The sequence below is a fragment of the Azolla caroliniana genome, unplaced genomic scaffold (genome assembly GCF_043228905.1).
Source record: "Azolla caroliniana isolate FFs.n. ecotype wild unplaced genomic scaffold, voAzoCaro1.0.p SCAF_15, whole genome shotgun sequence".
NCBI lineage: Eukaryota > Viridiplantae > Streptophyta > Polypodiopsida > Salviniales > Salviniaceae > Azolla > Azolla caroliniana.
The window spans coordinates 12,668,554-12,684,905 of NW_028230450.1; positions in this window are offsets into that span (position 1 = coordinate 12,668,554).

A 16,352-nucleotide genomic window follows, 5' to 3' on the forward strand; every position below is an offset into this window, starting at 1 on the left:
TGATTGTATTATTTTCTCACTCTCTCTTGATCCCTTGATTCCCTTTTGTTTTCCTTTCCCCTCTTTTTATAAGTATTTCCATGCATATGGTAATGTCATGCATGAGTTACATCTGATGCATGATCGCCATTTGGCGCACATGCATTGCATGTGATGCATGATAGCCATCATGCTCATTTGAGCTCCCATGTATTGGGATAAGTATAATGATGGATATAACCCTAAAACAAATAACCTAGCTTAGTGGTGTATGGTTTGTGCTTGATATACAAGGTTGAGGGTTCAAGTCCCTCAATTTTACTTAATACAATATTTAAGTTTATTCTTATATAGTGAAGCACATTCTTGACAATATTTCTAAAAACAAACAGCCTACCCTAGTGGTATATACATTGTGCTTGGTTTATAAGGTTGTGGGTTCAAGTGTTTGAAATATTATTGAATTCAATATTTAAATTTATTTTTATATCGTGAAGCAAATCCTTCACGACAGCGGTCTTCAAAAAGGAAGTTCAGGATGATTTACTGGACAAGGTGGAAGAAAGAGAATTCTGGTTGATACAACAATGATTGCAAAGGAGACTGGATGGAAAGAAGGATCTACACAACCTAGTCCTTTTGTCATTCTTGGGCATTGATTAGGTCTAAGATCAAGGCTTGATTGACCTAGTTGAGTGTTTACATCATCGATGAAGGAGACGAAATATTGACTCCCGCCAAGACTAACGTTCTGTGCCGGTCTCGGTGGGGAATGGATTAAGTCGAGCTTGTTACAGCTCTGGTTTCGTTCGGTGAGGAATGGAAGCTAGTGTTGCTTCCTGAGTTGGCAAACTTCACATATTTGGGCCATCTGGCAACTGAATTTCAGCAATCTGAGAACAACATGTTTCAATTGCAGGTCTTGAAGCCTCTGGTACTTGACGTGGCCTATCCGCTTGTGCCAGAGATCGATGTCCCATTCAATCTTCTATCATTTGGCAAACAAGGCGGTGTCGACATCGTTGGTGTCGAGGATGAACATCCTCTCATCTTTGCGCCCTTGCGCAATTATCTGGACTTCTTCCTCGATGAAGCACCCGAGGTGCGTAAATCGCACATGCATTCCCTGGTCGACGATTTTTCCAACTGACACCATGTTCTTTGTGATTATTGGAACGTGCAATACGTTCATCAGCGTTCCCTTTTGGCCAAAATAGCTTAAGGGGACTCCTTCGACATGCACAATCGGGTGAGGGGTGTCGTCTCTGATTTCCATGATTCTCGGTTGTTCCGGTTTCTCCAAAAACGAGAACCACTCTTCTTGGCTCGTCGTGTGGTTTGACGCTCCAAAATCAACATACCATACTTCCTCTGATTTGGAAGTAGTCTTCTTCATCGAGTTAGCCTTGTGCTTCATCACAAAGGCAGACCCCTTTCCGGTTTTCCCAGTTCCGGATCCTTCTAATCCTTCTACATAGTGCGAGCTTTGCCGGTTTCCCTATCCGGCGTTGCCGAATCCGGATTTGTCCGAATCAACACGCTTCTTCCAACACTCGCTTTCTTTGTGGCCTTTCTTTCCACAATACCAACATTCCATGTCGGCCTTCCCTTACTAGTTTTCGGTGCCATTTTGACTCCCCCTGCTCGTGGAGGATCCGAAACTACTGTCGGCACTGTCTCGGTGCCTTCGATTCTGCTATTTTCGGCCGCCTCCATTGCTTGCCGACCGACCTCATCCTCCACGTCCATGGGGCCGGTCCACCTCCGTGTACAACCTCCGGTTGTCCGGTTGAGTGGTCCTCAACCCATTCACGTGGTTTTCTTCGACCATCAACATCGATTGCAGGTCGAAGAAGGACGGTGGCTTCTCCTGGGTGTAGATCGTCGTCCGGATTGGCCCAGACCACCAAGGAAGATTTGTACCATTTCGTCTTCGTTCACCGTTACGTTGATGGACCCGAGTGGGTCAAGAATCTCCTTTATTTTGGTGGTGTACTCTATAACCAACATATATTTTTGCTGGATGTTGTTCAACTCTTGCTGGAACTGCAACTTCCGGGTTGTGGTACTTGCGGTGAAAATCTTCCGAAAATTTTCCCAGGCCTCCTTCGGCATTTTTGCATCCTTGATGTAGCCGAGCATCTGGTCATGCACACAGGACACGAGGTAATAAAGCACTCTACTCGCTCCTTGTTCCCATGCTGAGAAGTCCTTGTGTGCCAGCTTGGGCGCTACTTATTCATTCCTCCCACATAGCTCCAGTAATCATGCCCCAGTAGGTATTGATGCATTTTGTACGACCAAGACGCATAGTTGCTCCGGTCGAGCTTTTCTGTCGGAAGCGAACTTGCCATTCCCCTGTCCATCTTTTGGTTCTATTCTATTCTTCACCGGGTGTTAGGGTTTGTCTTCAAATGCATATGTCAGTTGCAGAGGAGTGTCAACCCTCACGCTCTGATACCATGTGGAAGTTAATATGCGGAAACGTATGGCAAACCGGCTCAGCCGGATTTCTATAGAACGTAGAGAAGAAGGTTTAATGGAGACCTTACACAGAGAATACACGGGAGAGACAAAGAGAGAGCAGAACATAAAACTCAGTTAAAAATAATAATACGTTGTGCATAGAGTGTGCTCAGAGAGCACTTTTATATAAGTCCATAAAGAACTGACAGGTACTTCAATGATCATACGAGCAACTCACACTAATTCCCAAAAATATGCCTACGTACTAGTCTTAGATCCATAAGCCTCTAACAGCCTACTAGTTTCAATCCGATCCGGCTTCTGGTTCCGGATATCATTCAGACATTGATCCAGCTCTCTGTTCTGGATACCAATCCGGCTCTGGCTTATTTAGTCGATCTGGATCCAATGTGGCTTGCTCATTCAACATCCATGAAGTGGTAGCTACAAGTATCTAATTAGAAGCGATAACAACAGTTTCATCATAGGATACTAGTCTAGAAGAGAAAGTAAGTGAGAAGTTAGCTTTTCGATCAGAAGGGGTGAAGATGTCTCTTGTATTGATTCTGGAATTGAATGAAGATGATTGGCATGCATCAAATGTTCAAATAAAAGGAAAGAAGAATTTGGTTGAATTTTCTCCACTTGGCACATACCGGAGGATGTGCAGGTTAGGAGGGAGTGCATGTCGTAAAGGGATATGATCGACTGGTGCCACCACGATTCCACACTTGCCTCGACGACAACCACGTATCTCGACTTCGTTCGGTGACCCAACACTCCTTGGAGATCCACCTGATTCGACTCATTGGAATTGATTTACATTCTAGACTCAAAGTTCTTTAGTATTATTGTTCTTAGGTATTTGTTTGCATTATTTTGGAACAAATGTTGTATAGTCAAAACCATGTAATGTATTTCATGTGCACCATATAACGCACATGCAAAGTTTCTCTACATGTGTGCCACATGGCCCACATGCACAAGCTTCTCTAGGTGTGTGCCACATGGCCTACATGTAAAGACATCCATTTAGTATAAGAGGGGAGGATTATTGTCATGTGGGGGGGGGGACAATCAAAGAGTCCTATTTTGTAAAGTGTTTTTCTCTCAAATAAATAGTGATTTTCCTATTTTAGCATTCTTTCTTCATCTGTGATTGAGGAGTAGCTTTGTACGGTGTCGCGAAAATACGACGAGGATACGTGAACTTGAGGTAGGACCCCGGGGTCTCCGACCAGAGGATATCACATTCGTGCATTTATATTTTTAACAATTAACGAAAATAAGAAATTTAATAATTTTCATTAACAAAGGAAAAGAAATTACAATATGTCCCAAGATTGGGATTCAGAAGTTTAGGTTTACTAAGATTAACAAAAAAGAAAAATTAGGGGTTTTGAGAGATATGGCTTCCAAAGGGAAAATTAGGGTTTTTGAGTGTGCTTTTGTAGGGAAAATTAGGGCTTTTGAGTGTTATGGCTTCCGTAGGGAAAATTAGGATTAGGTTATACGAGAGATATGGCTTCCGTAGGGAAAATTAGGGTTTTTGAGTGTTATGGTTTCGATAAGATAAGGGAGCTAAGAAGGAAAAGAAAATAAAAAATGGAGAGAGGATGAGTGTAGGAAAAACAATGGAATTTATATGGGTTTCTTTGTTGATCTCTCCTTTCATGTTCCTTTGCTTCCCCACTTTTAGTTGCATGGCTTTTACCTTTAGTTGCATGCCTTCCACATGACCTTTACTTTATGCATGGCCTCCACCTTTAGTTGCATTCCTTCCACATGACCTTTACTTTATTTTACTTTACTTTAGTTCAGTCGCATGATCCTATAATCCGTAAAGTTTGGCGAATGCTTTGATTCGTCCGGTCTGCGTCTAGCCTCATCCGTCCAGTCCGGTTCCGGTTCTGTCGTCGTTCGGTTCCGGTTTGATCCCCAATTCCATCCAGTTGCCGGATTCGTCCGATTTCCGGTTGCCGCCATCCGATTACGGTTCGATCCGATTGCCGGCTCCATCCGATTTCCGGTTGTCGGATCCATACGGTTTCCGGTTGCCGAATCCACTCGATTTCCGGTTGTCGGCTTTGTTGCCGGTTCTATCCAATTGCCGGCTCAATCTGGTTTTTGGTTGCCGAATCCACTCGATTTCCGGTTGTCGGCTTTGTTGCCGGTTCTATCCAATTGCCGGCTCAATCTGGTTTCTGGTTGCCGAATCCACTCGATTTCCGGTTGTCGGCTTTGTTGCCGGTTCTATCCAATTGCCGACTCAATCTAGTTTCTGGTTGTCGACTCCATCCGGTTTTCAGTATTATCACCAACTGGTTTGAGTTCCTTCACCAACCAGTTTGAGTTCCTTCACTGGCCGGTTCAAGCAACTTAGCCACATCCAACAACTTAGCCACATCTGTCCTTCTAGACAAACGTGGCCCAAGCCCAACTATTTCTTCCGTGCTCTCAACACATAGATGAAAACTAATGGTTCTCATTCTGCTTATATAGATGGATCCTAAAGTTTCCTATCTATGTGGGATATTTCGTAAGTCTATTTTCCTTATCTTCTCAAACTTCATATTCACATAACTTGATATGTAGTTGTCCATTTTATATGTAGTAAAATGCGTTTTGAAGCTCTCGAGTACATCCATCTTTCCATATCAAGCCACTAATCTAATCTAAAATAATTATTTCATTATTTTTTTACATAGTTTTCATATCGTGTGTGAAAAACCACACGACAACGGTATTTTCTTCATAACTCTCAATTCTGACGTCTGTTTTTGACGTTCTATAGCTCGTTTGGAAGCTCTTCTAGAGGGCTTCCCAATTTGTGTTTGCACACTTAATTTGGTTACGTAGGTGGAACGATATAAGGATTTTTGTCTTCACGGGTAGGGCTACAAACCACTCATGACTATTGAGATACTTCCGGCTCAACTTCCCACTCTTCCCTTTCTTCTTCTTATTTTCACTCTCCTGGTTCAGAACCCCGGAGGTTCCGCCACACCAACCGGTATTACCATTGGAGTTGTTTTAGAAATAGGGTCTCGACTTTGTCGGACCATTCAAGCCGGTGGCTGCAAGAATCAACAATCAGTACATAATCGTTGCCACCGACTACTGTACAAAGTGGGTCGAAGCCAAAGCGCTTTGAGATAATACAACAACGTCAACAACAAAGTTTCTCTATGAAAACATATGGTGTTGATTTGGTTGCCCAATTGAACTAGTTAGTGATCAAGGTACTCATTTTATAAATAGAATTGTACATGAATGATCAAATTACTATGCAATCTGCATAAAAAGAGTACTATGTACTATCCTCAAGCCAATGGGTTGGCTAAATCAACTAACAAGACATTACAGATGATTTTGAGAAAAATAATTTTAATGTGAATAGAATCGACTAGGATCAAAAGCTGCACAATGCCTTATGGGCATACCATACTACATACAAGACAACGATCAAATCGACCCCATTTCGAATGGCATTTGGCTTGGAAGTGGTCATGCCAATGGAATTTCAAGTTCTGATATTGCATGTGCAAATTACCAAACGACTTGATGAAGAGCGGTCAAAACGGGTTCAGAAGGAACAATCATTATTGCTAAAAGAGAGTTGGATCCAAGCCATGTGTAAGCTAGAACAGAAGCAAAGAAGAACAAAAGCATTCCTGAACCGACACCGACAGATGAAGGAAAAAATGTTTGAAGTCAGTAAGCTAGTCTTACTATTCCAAACAAAGATGGGTTCAATGCCGGGTAAACTCCGATTCCGGTGGACTGGTCCTTTTTGGATTGTCGGCAGTAAGAATGGTACGTACCAAGTTGGTACATTAGCTAGGGAGATCATGCCAAAATGGATAAATGGATTCTAAACACGTTCGCATTCACAAGTGGAAGGATAAGGAATATTCCATTTGATTTTGGGGTTTTTTTTGCCATTTCACAAAACACCTTGATACTGGTATCACATGTTCTCTAAAACTTGATGAACAAGTTGAAAATTTCAACATTTCGTAAAATTGAAAAATGTCAAATTTTGGTCAAATACGAAAAGTAACTTTGTGTATTTTTAAAGAAAAATGACAACTAATAAGTTTTTAGATCTTAATGAAATCAAAAGCAAAGGATTTCAAAACAATAAACGTTTTTATTTTATTTGATAAAATGTTGTCTAAATTTGTTACACATAGTTGCACAACAAATACATTTGGGAGTTATTTGCATATATATCATCATTCTTTTCATGAGAATCACTTCTATAGATAATATACAATTGTGAATATTCCTCCTCATTTTCAAATGTACCAATCAAATCATTGTCTTCACCAAATGGTGTCTCCAAATTGTGTGCAGTAAATCTTCTTCACCTTCAATCTGAGATATCTTCTAGACTTGGTAATATCTCTCCTTTGGCGTTTTTGCATCTTTGATGTAGCTGAGCATCTGATCGTGCACACTGAATGCAAGACAATACAATACTCGGCTCGCTCCTTGCTCCCATGTTGGGAAGTCTTTGTGTGTCGGCTCCGGTGCTACCTCGTTGGTTCCTTCCACATAGCTCCAATAACCATGCCCCAGCAAGTACTGGTGCATTTTATATGACCAGGACACATAGTTGCTCCGGTCCAGCTTCTTTGTTGGAAGTGAACTCGCCATACCTCTGTTCATACCTTTCTCTATCTGTTGTTACCGATTATTAGGGTTTGTCTTCTAAAGTGTCTATCGACTGCAGAGGTTCTCAACCCTTGCGCTCTGATACCATGTCAAAGTAAACGTGTGGAAGCGTGTGACAAACCAGCTCGGTCGGATAGCAACTAAAGATTAAAGGAAAACTCAACACACATAGAAAGTACGCGTATGCAGGAGAGACACAGAGAGAGAGAGAGAGAGCAGAACATAAAACTCTATTCAAAATAATACTCTCAATATTCTGTGTACACAATGTGCTACAACAACACTTATTTATACAAGTCCTTAAGGGACTGACAGAAGTACAACGTACTTCAATATTCGTACTTTAACCAAATATCTAGTATATAATCATGTATATACTTCCTCATTGTAGGTTTTAGCTAGAATCATGTGCATAATTTCTCCCTTGTATTATTAACACTTGGCACATGCATGCGTACCTACTACCTACATGCTCTATTGTATCACATGCATGCAACAGGTATGCATGCCACTTAGTATAAATAGTTGAGTTCACGTTGAAGGAATTCAAGGTGAACAACGCCAGTCATGGACATATCAATCAATCTAGTATTCCCATTTCGCCCATCCTCTCTCCTTGATCTTCATCTCTATATTTATGCTCTTGTGTCATTCCCCGTCTTAAGTTCCTCATGTCATCGCTCCGTCATAGCCTCATCATCCGTGCTCCGTCTTAGTCCGCGCTTGATGTGTCCGTGACAGTTTGTTCACCTTCTAACTAGAAGCATCACCCGTCTCCGTCATCGCCTTTGCTTCTAGAGTTACCATCGTCACCGTACCATCATCAACATCGCTTCATTTTCTACCTTCCTCGCCGTTTCTATCTCCTAGTTTCTTCTCATAATTTTCATTGGCTTTTAGTTCTCCTCATCATTGTCTCTATTTTTTAGTTTCTTTCCCGTTCGTGTTCGTGTTCTAGTTCCCGGTGAGGGCCGCATGGTCGCTCACGCCTGTTCGTGTTCCAGTTCTCGGTGAGGGCCGCATGATCGCTCACGCACATTCGTGTTCCAGTTCCCGGTGAGGGCCGCATGGTCGCTCACGCACGTTCGTGTTCCAGTTCCCGGTGAGGGCCACATGGTCACTCACACCCATTCGTGTTCTTGTGCCCGGTGAGGGCCGCATGGTCGCTCACTCCCGTTCGTGTTCCAGTCTCCGGTGAGGACCGCACATGGTCGCTCATGCCCATTGCGGCTCATGTTCCAGTTCTCGGTGAGGACCTCACATGGTCGCTCACGCCCGTTGGTGTTCGTGTTCCAACTCTCGGCAAGGACCAACATGGTCTCTCATGCCCGTTGGTGTTCGTGTTCCAGTCTCCAGTGAGGACCACACATCGTCGATTACTCTCGTTCGTGTTCCTGTTCCCGGTGAGGGCCACATGGTCGCTCACTCGTTTGTGTTCCATTTCTCGGTGAGGACATCATGGTTGCTCACGCCCGTTGGTGTTTGTGTTCCAACTCTCAGCGAGGACCGTTCCAGTTCCCGACAAGGACCCCACATGGTCACTCATGCCCCTTGGTGTTCATGCTCCCCGTGAGGACCGCACATGGTCGCTCACACCCGTTGATATTTGTGTTGCAGTTCTAGGCGAGTACCACACATGGTCGCTCATGCCCATTGGTGTTAAATACCTCGTCTTGTGGAAGGGTTACTCCTTCCTTGTCTACGATTTACAAAATACTTTGGAGGTGATCTAAGATTTTCATCAACAATATCCCCTTAAGCCGACAAACGATTTGGGAAGGCATCGTTGGAGGGGGGATAATGTCAAGATTCGAACTCTTGACATAACCATGTTATAATCGAGTGTTATGTGTTAACCACATATCTAGTATATAATCATGTATATACTTCCTCATTGTAGGTTTAAGCTAGAATCATGTACATAATTTCTCCCTTGTATTATTAACACTTGGCACATGCATGCGTACCTACTACCTACATGCTCTATTGTATCACATGCATGCAACAGGTATGCATGCCACTTAGTATAAATAGTTGAGTTCACGTTGAAGGAATTCAAGGTGAACAACGCCAGTCATGGACATATCAATCAATCTAGTATTCCCATTTCGCCCATCCTCTCTCCTTGATCTTCATCTCTATATTTATGCTCTTGTGTCATTCCCCGTCTTAAGTTCCTCATGTCATCGCTCCGTCATAGCCTCATCATCCGTGCTCCGTCTTAGTCCGCGCTTGGTGTGTCCGTGACACTACGTCTCAACTTACGCGAACTTCTCGCGTCGACGGGTTGTAGCACTTGTACGCCTTCTTCTCGGACGAGTATCCTACAAGGATACATCTCTTCGACTTTGTGTCGGGCTTTTGTCGTTGTTTGTTCGGGATCCATGCATAGTGTGAGTAGTTGTCGATGAAGGTTACGTAGTATCGGCATTCGCCGATTGTCGGCGTTTGAGCCGGTCCCCATACATCCGAGTGTACGATGTCGAGGAGGCCTTTGCTCGCGTTGCTCTCCTTCAGGAATGGAAGTCGATGTTGTTTGCCGAGTTGACATGCTTCGCATACTTGGTCGATTCGTTTCGACTTGAATGTCGGAAGTCCGATGACGACTCCCTTTGTTTGCATAGCTCGGAGCCGTTGGAGGTTGATGTGGCCGATTCTTTTGTGCCACAACTCGATGTTCGTCTTGTTTTTGAGACCTTTGGCGTACATTGCCGATTTCACCTCGTTCAAATCGAGGATTAACATTCGGCCTTCTCTCCGCCCCTTAGCTACGACTCGACCATCTTTCTCGATGAAGCATCCTTCTTTGTTGAAGCGGACTTGCATGCCTTGCTCCACAATTTGGCCGACTAAGACCAAATTCTTTGTTATTGTGGGCATGTGCAAGAAATTCTTGATGCAAGTTTGCTCGCCTTCTTTCCCGAATGGGACATTGCCGATGTGCCGAATGGGATGCGTGGTGTCGTCTCCCGTCTCTATGAAGCTGGGTCGATCCGGCGTTCGTAAATCACGAAACCACTCTTCGTGAGATGTCATGTGATGTGAGGCGCCAGAATCGACAAACCACACGTCTTCCGAGTTGGAGGTGCTTGCGGAGTTGGAGGCCGTCATAGAGTTCTCTCTATGCCTCATTACGAACATTCTGCCACAGTTGCCGTAATTGGAATTTGGGGCGTAATTTGTAAAAGTTTCACTATGATCGCCGTAGTTGGAATTCGACGCGTGATTCGTGAACATTCCGCTACGGTTGTCATGGTCGGAGTTCGATGTGTAGTTTGTGAATTGTTGGCTTGTTGACGCCGACTCGCTTCTTTTCTTCCGACATTCCGCCTCATAGTGGCCGATTTTGCCGCAATAATTGCAAGTTGCGGGCCTTGTTTGTCGACCTTGTTCAGCTTGGAAGCTCCCCCTTCTTCCGAAGGGACCTCGATGGCTTCCTCTTCTACCGCCACGACCTCTTCCTCGACCACCGTCCGAATTCGAGAAGAACATTTGTCCTTCCGGTGCCTTGCTTTTGGTTCGAACGTGGTTTTCTTCGACCAATAACATTGATTGGAGGTCGAAGAACGAAGGAGGGTTTTCTCTCACCAAGATTGTCGTCCGTAGTGGATCAAATCGTTGTGCGAGGCTGCCCAAGTATAGTTGAATCATCTCGTCTTCGTCGACGTTTATGTTGATGGAGCCAAGCGAGTCGCAAATGCTCTTGATTTTGGCGGTGTAGTTCGACACAGACATGTCTTTTTGCCGAATGTTATTCAACTCGTGCCAGAGTTGAAGTTTGTGGGTGGTCGTGTTGGCGGCGAACATTTTCTTTAAGTTCTCCCACGCCTCTTTAGGCGTCTTGGTGTCTCGAATGTGGCTAAGCATGTGGTAGTGGACACATGTTGCCAAGCAATACATTACCCGACTCGCTCCTTGCTCCCACGTTGGGTAGTTGGCGTTTGTGTTGTCGGGCTTGTTCTAGAGTGCGTCGTTGATGTAGCTCCAATACCCTTGGCCGACGAGATATTGGGTCATCTTGTACTCCCAAGATGAATAATTGCTCCGGTCTAGCTTTTCGCTAGGGATGGGGCTACCCATTTGTGTGTTCATGTTGTTTTGTGTCTTCCTTTTTGGCTCTTCTTTCTTCAATCACGTACCTTTGCTACGTAGCGGCACTACGGTAGCGGTTGGCCGGAATTTGTCGTCGGTGTTTTGAACACACAATCACGGAGTGTCGGGTGAGCTTAGTGGATATGCTAAACCACACGCTCTGATACCATGTTAAGAATTAGGTAATTAATTAAGGAATAATTATTACCTAATTATGTGATTAAGTTAAGCGATTACGTAGCGGAAAATTAAGTGATATGTGCGTGTATGTGTGCGTGAGAGGAAGAGAGAGAGAAGTACACTTATGAACACAAAAACAAGATGGGGGATGATAAAGTATATTAAAAGGTAAATATCATCAACTATCATCAAATACAAAAATACCTTCAATGAGGTATATATAGGTTTCATGTGCAAGGGTGCACATGTGCTAGGAGAATATAGGTAAAACGTGTAAGTCCTATATTAAATGAGCATGGAGTGGTGGATCTACAATGTATCCCACTCAAGTACAAAATCCTATTTAAGGCTTTATGGTCAACACACTCACTAGATTCTATCTAGGTAACTACTAAGTTACATGTGTTGACTAACTAACTAAACTAAGTTGAGTTTGATCTCTCAACAAGCACCTACGTGTAAAGATATGGTCAATAGTGGAGAAGGCTCATCTAAAGCCAACCTACGCATGTGCTCAAAGACTTAATGTTTCCATATAATCGTTGAGCTCTGCTTCCATTACTACACCATATAGTTTAGTGAGCGTATGACTTATCATAATGATCCTATATGTATTTGGGTCCATTAGGTCCCCTCCTTTATGTATAGGGGCCACTGTGTTGATGGTCCATTGTGGTGGAAAACCCTTAGCGAGGGCGCGGTTAAAGATTAGAGTGAGAAAGGGGGCTAGGCACTCTCGAGCATATATGATATGCTCAGCTTGCAATCTTATGTGGTCCATGGATTTCATATGTTGTAATTTCTTTATGAGCTTCGTGACCCTAGAGGTCGTGAAAAGTGTCCTTATGGTAGGTCGAGGTGTGGAAGGCATTGGAATGGGTGGTTGGTTGGGGACATGGTAGAGTCTCTTTGTATATGTGTGCCAAATATTGGGATCCTCGATGGGTGTTTGTAGTCTCGGTTCCCGAGTCTCTTCCATGCAAGGGCGTAGTCCCTACTCATGAGCATGTGGTAGAGTTCCCAATATTGAGATGCTTCCCAAGCTTGTCTTTTACGACGTGTCATCTTGCGCATCTCTTTGCGAGCCTGTACTGAGGAAATAGTACCACTAAGTTGCGACACTTTTAAGTTGTCTATACAACTCTCTACGCTCCTCATCATACCACTTGTTCTGTGGCATAGACCCTATTCTACTATGATTGGAGTGTTTCGTGTATGGGAAGCTACTAATTGTTGTTGAGTGAAGGATGTGTTTGAGTTCTGTAGTGAGGTTCCCTAAAGGCAAGGAAGAATCAAAAGACGAGAGATGGGCTTGAACATGTCGGTAGTAGATGTCAGAGAGCTCATGCGTGAAATCTATTATGGTGTGATGGTTTGGTTGACTAGAGTTGGTGGCATTGGAGGTGTCGCATTTTAGCTCAAAATATAGGAAGTTATGGTCTACACCAATAGGGCATGGGGCCACCCAGAAGGAGTTAACCATGTGGGTAGCTTCAGGGCGTCCTATTAGGTAATCAGCTATGCTTTCCCCTCCTCCATGTGGGAAACATGTGAGCTCTTCCAAAGACTTCCCCTTGAGAAGAATATTGGATTATGATAAAGGTTCGTATGGAGAAGGCCCATGTGGCGCTCTGTCATAAACTATACTCGCCTCTCCAACCATATTATACCGAGATCCTTTCGGGGGGAAGTAACAAACGACGAAAAATATTGCATGATCCTTGCTAGTGAGGACTTTCACCCACATAAAACGGGCTTTTGGGTCTGTATTTAGTATTTCTATCCTATTATGTATCTATCTCCAAAATAGTATTGCAACCCCTCCAGACCCTCTAGTAGTATGTTGACGTGAGGTTTGTCTAAAGACAAATTCCCAACGAAAACCGTCAATTCGTGGCAGTCCTCAATTTGGACTTTGATGTGTTTCGACTAAGAAAAGTATGTCATATACCTTCAAAATATTATCTAAACCGCCAGGGTGTGTCCAAAGTGCATAATTACAGCTCCATATAAGTCATCCTAATTTTATTGTCTGTCACATGGGCCACACACTGTCAATTGGCGGCGTGATAATTTATTATCACACGTCCATCTCGGTAAAAAGCACGATGGCCTTCTTTACGAGCTTGTATGACTCGCGACATACAGGTTTTACGATGCTCAATTTGCATCTTGGTGAGGTCTTCATCGAGGTAGATAGGGTTCCCGCCCAATCCTCGAAGAATTGGTCTCTTTTTAAAAAATGTGATTCTAGATTTTAAGTCCTTAAACAAAAGGACTAAAGCTATCTTCCTAGTAGTGTCACGTCCTACCCTCCAAGTTTTAGTGATTGGTAGGGCTTCTGTGTACCCTAACATTTTCCTTAGTGTTTGTGCATCTTCGTCGGGAGATGCCCCTTCATTGAGCCCAGTGACTTGTACATTTAGGCGTTGAGCTTGACACATTTTTTCCTCCTCAAGGGTAGTGTTTACAATATTTTCATCCTTTAGTTCCTTTTTAATACTACGTTTTACTACATCAACCCAACCGGTTTTCGCTAATTCCATGTCGCTTTTAACATCTTCCTTAACCTTTTTAATCTCGTCCTTAATATCCTCTAGGGAATATATTTCACCATCTTCCCTAGATGTCTCGAGGTCCTTAACTTGTTTCTGAAGGTTAATGTAGTCTACTTTAAGTTTCACAATTTCAGCAATAAACACTTTTCTTTCTTCGTTAGCTTTTTGTTTTTCAGATTCAATCTCTTTTGGTCATTTTTCTATTTTAACTAAACGGTTAAGGACATCTAAAAATTCTTCCTCACTTACAGTTTCTTCGTGTGTTTCCTTATGGTTTCGTTTTAGAAGTCATGTTGTAATTCAAAAGATAAAAGAAAGAGAAACGCGAGAAGGACAGAAAAACTTAGCGGAGCATCGGTGCCTTGCGCGTTAGGTACAAGTGCACGAGCACATTTATGCTCTCGCGCTTACTCAATTGATGACATCAGAAGCGTAGGTGACAGCAACGACGACTCATGACGATGACGACAGCGGCATCAACACAGTTAGCAGGAGTCACACGACGGTGGCAGCAACAACGACAACAGACGACGACGGTTATGATGGCAACATCAGGTGATGACGACGACGACAGACGGCAGGACAATAGATGAGAGAGAGAGAGAGAGAGAGCATGCCCAGATGGATGTAGCTCAGTTGGTAAGGTTGCCCAATGGAGACCAGGTGGTCATGGGTTCAACCCCTACATTCCACAGTCACATCTAGTGAAATAGAGATATATATGAAGTATATAATAGAGAGGTGAGGAAATTGGGTTTCGAACCCAAGACACAATGCTTGTAGTGTTATCGACTTACCACTAGGGTAAGGTAATTACGAGAAAAAAAAGAAGAAGAAGAGAGAGAGCATATATCATTTATAAGAACTAAGAGGAATTTCAAAGAAAAAGAAAAGAGGATAAAAAAGAAGACAAAAAAGAGAATGTAAAATTAATTAAATTCACACGCCTTTCTCCTCTTCATTTCATTCCTTCCTTCTTCTTCTTCTTCTTCTTTCGTCTTCTATTGTTTTTCGAGAGAGAAGCAGCAGCAGCGCAGGGAAGGGAAGAGAGACAGAGAAAGCAGAAGACGGACTGTTGCGGAGAAAGCAGAGAATAGAAAGCACGCGCACATAACATATCTCCCCTCCATCCAACACAGAGAAAGCCTTCTTCTTCTTCCCCTCCTTCCTGCTTCCTTTTCCACTGTTGCAGGGAAGACTCAGAGAAATATAATAGAAGCTTCAGGAATAAAAGAAAAGAAAAGAAATAAAAGAAAAGAACAGGTACCCCCTTCCGCGCCATTCTTTTCTTTGTCTTTAGAACGTTTTTCCTTCTTTTCCTTTTCTCCCTACCACTCGCGGCTCGCATTTCCTTTGTGGGAGAAAGAAAAAAATTTAAATGATTGTTTGTTCTTCTCTGTTTCTGTCTCTTGCTGCACTGTTTCCGCGTCAGAAAGGGCTGTTTTTTTTTTCTTTTCAGGTTAGGTTTTTGAACTCCTCTTTAGATTAAAGTTCGATATGACATATGAGATATGGAGATGTTTTGGTGCTTTTCCGGAATAGATCCGATTGTTTCCTGAACTATGTTAGATCTGCTCCTCTGATCTCACGTGATAAGCTTGATTTACAATGTATGAAGCATTACATTGCATTGTATCTGGGGGTTTTCGAGATTTTGTATATTAGAAAGACCCAAAACTTATGTGATGCCTTACCTTGATTGTTTCTTGTAAGGGTAGATGCTTGATAATAAGTGCTGTTCTCAGAACTTCTCTCTGCTCAAAAGCTTTAACATTTTTTGTTAAGCGATAGTTGCTGACAGGATAGTTTCTAGAGCACATATGCATGCTAATGGACAGAGATTTGTTTATAGATTTGTTAGGCATGCGTTCTGATGCCAATAACACTAGAATGGACTATTAGGTGTCTTTGTTGTTGTGACCAAAACAAACTTTGAATATCAAAGTGGAAATGATAGCAACATAATGCGAGGATAATGGACGTTCTTAGCTGAAATCACTATATGCACTAGCAAAGGTAAGTCTAGAAATCTATCAATGTATACACAAGACAGCATACAGGGCATTGTTTACATTTTGTAGTGCTGTTTCTGATCAGAAGAAACTGGAGTGGACTAATAGGAGTCTAGTCTTTCCAACTTGTCAATTGTGATCAAGATGACATCTGTTACCTCTCTCAAGATTCAAAAGAATACATGTTGAAATGATATAGACTGCAAGAGAATGTATGAATTCATAAGCAGGTTTATGAATGAAATGGATTCACTATATGCATCCACAAAGTTGAGGCAAAAAGCCTTTGAGTGTCTCACCTTCATTGGGAAATCTTGACTCTATGCATCGAAATATTTGAGCTTGCATGAATTACAAGTTAAATGCGGCGTCCTATTGTTTCCTA